Source organism: Pteropus vampyrus, unplaced genomic scaffold, assembly GCF_000151845.1.
Source record: "Pteropus vampyrus isolate Shadow unplaced genomic scaffold, Pvam_2.0 Scaffold45, whole genome shotgun sequence".
NCBI lineage: Eukaryota > Metazoa > Chordata > Mammalia > Chiroptera > Pteropodidae > Pteropus > Pteropus vampyrus.
The window spans coordinates 7,052,269-7,058,690 of NW_011888826.1; positions in this window are offsets into that span (position 1 = coordinate 7,052,269).

Sequence of the window (6,422 nt, forward strand, 5' to 3'; positions counted from 1 at the left end):
AGACGAGGACACTACCATGGGGGATGGGTTAGTGGAAGGGGCTGGAGTGAGGAGTAGACAGTAACCGTAATACCAGATCGAATATGGAAATGCCCACAAAAGAATTCCAACACCATAATACTCTGGGGTCCAGTAGAGAAAGGAATTGGAAAAGATTTAATTAAAAAATGAATTTTTGAAAAGGACATGAAAATCCATTCATTCAATGCATATTGAGTCTCTGCGCTTTGCCAGTCATCGTGGTAGACGCTGGGGATACAGTGATGACTAGGACATGGTCATGACATCCAGGAAGTGGCCTTCGGGATGAGATTTCCACTGGGATGGGTTGGGAAGGGCACTTCAAGAGGAGAAAATAGAGTGAGCAAAGACATAGAGGTAAAAAAGATGAGTGAGCTTTGTAGAGCATCCTGGAGTCATCTGTGGCCAGAACGAAGTTGTAGAGTCGTGGAAGGTAAATTCAGAAAAGGTGTTTGGGGCCATATTTAGGCAATTTTGAATGACTATCTCTAAATAACTCGAAAGGCAATGGGGAGCCATTGAAAGGCAATAAGATGATTGCAGTCACATAAAGGCCACTGTCAACCAAGAAGTCACATTAACACAACTTATTTTAGCTAGTTTAGCGATCATATCCTAAGTAGATGATAGTCTATCCCAGAAAAGACCTGCTCAAAACTTTTTCAGGGCATAAATGTGTATATTCAAAGTCTTTCAGGGTAACATTAAGTCAACTGCAATAAACTAGCATGACTTTGCACTTGTCACAGATTTACTGTGGTGCTCTGCACATGCGTGCACATACACACACACATCAGTAGACTACATTTTAAAGTCAGTTCTGCATTTGGAGGTATTTACATGTGTCATTTTCTCTTTCAGCTCTAAAATTTAATATGTCAATATATAAAATTCAAGAATAAATGTATATGGCAGGGTAATTGTTCAAGAATTAAAATATATGCCAACAGAACATCGTCAGGCTTTCTTTCATGACATTTGTGGCTCCTTTCTTTGCAGTGTTTCTTTGTGGTAAAAGAGGTAGATTAAAGATCATTGCAAATCAAAGTGATGCCTTCAGTTTTTGAAATGAACGCTAGCTTGTCTTTTTCCACTTTTCATAAATTTGCATAGATCTGTCAACGAAATTCTGAGTTCTTTTAAGAGCAATGTTCAATATGGAGTTGTGAACATCCACGTACCACAAAAGTACTTTGCACCTTTCTCTCTCACTTCACACCCCCACTGCCCTTCCCTTCACCTGCTCCAGAGTATGTTTCTCTCTGAACATCTTCGCCGAAGCTTAAAGAGAAGCAATCAGAGCCTTAAAAACAAATCGATAGCTGCCAAACCGAACTTGCAAGTAGAAACCGACCCCTCCCAGCCACTGACCCTTCCATGTGAGTTTCTGTGTTTAGTTGCAATTCTGCTGACAGCTGGAGGAATGTGTTTTCAGATGTTTCCCAGTGAAATGCCGGAAGTATCTCCTGGTGGGATCTGAGTAGTCAGGTGTGTGTATTCTTCTAGGGTAAGAGATCTGCCGTTGGCTTCCGCAGGGTTAAAAACCCCCGATGCGAGAGAGCCCTCAGCGAGTGGGAGGACGACGGAAACTGGACTGGCTTCTGCCGCTCACCCTGGCCTTCAAGTTCATTTATGGGGAGTCACAGTGATCCAGTGGTTCATTTGATTCTGATTGGCTGCCAGCTGCCAGACACCACTCAGGTTTGCAAGAACAGCTCTGCTTGCAAAGGGTTGCTAACCACAACTGTCAAAGACTTGAAAGGGGCAGTTGGGGTCTTAGTTTGGTATATGCTTTGTTGTCTGTTATTTTTAATTCCAAATTAATAGCACAGATCAAGCCCACAGTTAAATAACACATCTGCCTCGAGTTTGGGTAGCGATTCACAATATGTTTTTTCTTCATTATTGTTTTAATTATGGCTCAGAACTCTTTTGAATCACTCCCAAGTAACAGGTGGTTTTCTGACCATGATAAATGCTCAGTGCTGCTGAGGATGAGGCAGGCAGTTAGGCGTTGTTTTCCTAGCTGTGCTAACACCTAGGCCCCAGGCAGATTTCGAATTAGCAGCCTGTGACAGATTGGAATTCTAAGGGGACTTCTCTTAACCCTTAGTGCTCCCTAACCTGTTTTCAATGTTCTGTGGGGGTAGGGGCTCCCCATTACATCCAGAAGTGCTGCAATTGTACTTTTTGTATCTTGGGAGGTAGCAGGAGGGATCAGGGCAGGTCAAAAAGTTAATATGTCAGTGTTTTGATGGGTGATGGGAGTAGGAACATGGTGTGATATTGAAGATGATTTGAATTTAGATTTTTTAGAATAAAAGCATTCTTTTATATATCTGCAATAGCTGATAACAATTAAATAAGTCACACATGAATCATAGAAATTAAAGCTAGGGCAAAGACCTATTAGATCATCTAGCCAATTCCCCAGCTAACGCAGAATTATTCCCTACAGCGTTTTCGGGAGAGCTCAGTACAGTCTCTTTTGAAAGACTTGAGCAATTGGGGCCTTCAATCATTTCCTTAGGGAGACGAGACGCTTTCCCTTATAAAAGGCCACAGTGTTTTTTCTCCTTAGCCTGATAGCGAAGCTAAAAAAAAAAAAAAAAAAAAAAAAAAAACTGCCTATATACTACCTGCGAAATCATTTGCACATTGAGACTGGCCAGAGGTAGAAATTATACCTACAGGTCTCCCCCAAACCTGGCATTGCCCTGTGCACTCTCATTTCTGCTTTCGGTGCTTGGATTTGCATACGCCTTAGGGGGTTTGTACTGAAAAATCCTTCCGCAGTCTCCCTGTTTCCAATATCGCTATCAAGAACTGGTCAGAGGGAACACTGAACCTTTAGTTTGAAAAAGCACGTTGGAAGAAATCCTGTTGAGCCTGTCCGTGTTTAAAGGATAAAACTACTCGGTCATCCGGGAAATAGCGACTGCTTAGCAATTCCTCCGTCTTTGGAACAAACGGGTATTGTCTCTCCGGGTTGTTTGTGTTGGAGAGGCCACCGCCTGTGCGCACACATGACCCCAGTTCCAGGGCCAACTCTCCCGCTCCGGATTCTCAGCGACCCTGGGCGCGGGGCGCGCACCCGGCGTGTGTCCCAGCTCCAGGAAAGGGCTGGGAGAGAAGGGCGCTCTAAGAGGAAAGGTTTTGTGTTCCGAGAGTTATAGGCACCGCAAGGAATGAAGTACAAAGGTCTCCAGGACGCAGGAACGTGGTGATTGGAACACCGTCTCCTGTTCCGTTCCCCTCACCTTTCTCTCTTTAGACTTCGGTCCATGTGCCAGGCACTGAGCACCGGGATGGGGAACAAGGAAACAAGCTCCCGCCCTGGAGCACCTGGGTTAGATGAGGCAGGCAGGTGTGGAAGTAATTTCAAAGCACTGAGATAAGGGTATGAAAGAGGTAAGCAGGGCCAGGGAGCGACTTCTGAGCAAGCCTGGGTGCGGGGAAGCAAACAAGGTAAGGAACAGTAGTGGCCCAGACAGAGAGACAGCTGCGTGTAAGCGGGGTGGGGAGTGCGGGAGGCCGGAGGGGGCGCCGGACTGCCATGCCAACCCCCACCAAAGGGGCTCGCTGTCCTCATTTTGCAGATGAGGGCAACGTGGTTCGGAGCAGCCGGGTGCCTTATCCAAGGTCACACGACCCAGAGGCAGAGCTAGGATTCAGACTCACTGACCCCACTGTCTGAGGAATACAAGGTGGCTAGAGTACAGATTCCAAGTGAGCATACTTGGGGTCTCCTGGACAGAGCAGGTGGTGATAGCAGCTGTATATCCTTGGGGAGCCCCAGGGGTAACCAGATGTTTTGGTACCCACCTTGCAAGGACAGAGGCAGGGACCTCTGTCCCTTAGTTCAGGGAGAGAAGAAATAGGTTCCCTAGAGTTCATCAGCTCTTACAGTCACACAGAATGGCTGGTGTCAAGCAAAACCCAGTGCCCCTTGCACCAGGTATGAGTCGGCTGGGCTGGTGGCAGCCACGCTTGGCCTATGACAGTGGCCAAAGCTTTGTGGTCACAGCCTTCTAGCAGGCATTTGACATACGGGAAACCCACGAAGAGGGACCCTACCTTGGAAAAGGGAGGGAGGAGAAAGACACAGAGGCAGCCATAGCAAGAAAGGCAGGTGCTGGCCTACACGTGTCATCGAGAGCAGGTGCTGCTTCTTTTGGAGTGGGCCTCCCAGCCTTGTTCTTCATGCCTTTCTCATCTTTTCCTCAGCCCAGGTATGGGGACGTTTTGATCTGATTGGAGAGGTTGTGAGAAGCAAGCATGACGTCCTAGCCCTTCTCCCTCAAAGATTTGCTGGCCTGCAAATTTCCTGGGTTCTCCCCTCTCCCTGTCCCAGGTGCTGATCCGGGGCCTGCTGCTTGCTGCAAGCTTACGGTAGAAGGTTCGAGGCAGTGCTTTGGGTTGACCTCAGGTCTCAACTTAGTCTCCCATTAGGAAGACCCAATCGTGACCATAGCTAAGCTGGGGTATCCAATTCAGATTTTATAGTAATAAAGTTGCTTTTTTGAACAATTGTGTCTACTTTAAATTGATTCTCAACTCAGAGATGGAGAAAAGAACTGTGATTAACATTCCTCAAATGCTAACACTGTGGGATTTAATACAGCATTTGAGACAGAGATCAAGTGAGGATTAGGGCTGGAGTTGAGGGAAATTACTGAGAATAAGACAGACACATTTGATTATAACTAAAAACCAGAATAAGCTCAGTGTCTGATCGTACAATTATGGTTAAATAAATTATGGCATATCAATACAATAAAACATAACATTAAAAATGATTATATGTGTATCTAGATTGTCATATAATATTCACATTCTATTAGAGACCAAAGCAGATTTTAAGACAGAATAATTGCATTTTGATTAAAACATGCATAAGAAAAAATCTGGAAGAATATAACCTAGAATATTAATAGATCATCTCTGGGAAAGGGATTATATGTAATTTTTTCCCTCTAATGTATTATGTTAATTTTTTCCTAAAATGAACATGATTTCTTGAATAATTAAAGAAAATGGGAGACTGCGGACATCTTGTCATACAAAAAAGAAGTTATGGTGGAAGGAGATAGCACTGGATCTAGAATCAGAAAGATCTGGTTTTGACTCCCAGCTTTGCTCCTTCTAGCGAGGTGGCCTTGGCACTTGGCATCTTTTATTTCTTACTCCCACTGGTGAGGGCTCATAGCAATGCACACCAAGACAGGCTGTCATCTGGCGGGTCCCCAGAGGTCCACAGGTTCTGATGTGTGAACAGAGTTTGGTCTCCACAGCTTTGCAGGCTCAAAATCTTGATTTTGTTATCCCCCAAGAGTGGATCAGGGATTGACTTGCACTAATGAACTTCATAAACAGTTCGTGTGTGAGTTAAACTCCATTTTTACTTTCCCTGATAATAAGGTGGAATGAGCTGGCAAGAGGAAGGAGTCCTGACTTCTTCATCTATGTAGGCGTGGGAAAGCCGAACTGAAATGAAAGCCTTGCTGGGTGAGTGTAGAGTCTTTCACATTTCAGCAAACAATTCCGATCACCTAAGATGGAGTGGGCTTTGGGCCAGGTGCTGCAGATGCACTGGTGACAGTATTGCCATTTCCGTAGTGGGTAGAACATTATTAATGACGGCACAGGTTAGTGGCTAGGAGCTTTAGCGTCAGATGGTCTAAGACTCAAGCTTTTCCATTTACTCACAGTATAGCCTTGGATAAGTCGCTTAACTTCTCTGAACCTCATATTTTTTCACCTCTAAAAGGAAAATACCTCTTACCTCACTCATAGTCTTTTTTGAGTATTAGATTATGTGTGTAAATTGCTAAGTACAGTGTCTGGCACATAGATGTGCTCAGTAAATGGTGCTATACCAGCTATCGATACACTATTTTAGCTTGATGTCTGTCTGTCTGTCTGTCTGTCTGTGTGTATGTATGTATGTATTTATTTTGAAACTTTTTTACAGCTTTGCAATTTTTTTACCAGGATTTGCTAACCCTGGACCTTCACCAAGCTAACCTCCTAAGTATTTATATGCATGTGTGTACACGTGGCTTTTATTTTCTTGACTTTCTTCCTCTAAAACACCCACTGAGCCTTCTAATTATTACGTTTTTGTTTTTTAACTATGTTAATACCATCAATTGGGTCATGGGTTGGCAAAACACTTTCTGCAAAGAATTTGATAGCAAATACTTTGGGCGGAAAGAAGAAGGAGCAGAAGCAGCAAGAGAAGGTGGCGTATTGGGGTGTATGTATCAAATGTGGGTTCGGGGGGACCCTGGTTGCTATGCAAGCACTATCTCTTCTTAAATAACAGTCTCAGCCTCCTTCCTTGCCCTTACTCATCCCATACCCTGTTATCACGATTGCAACTACTCAACTCTGCCACC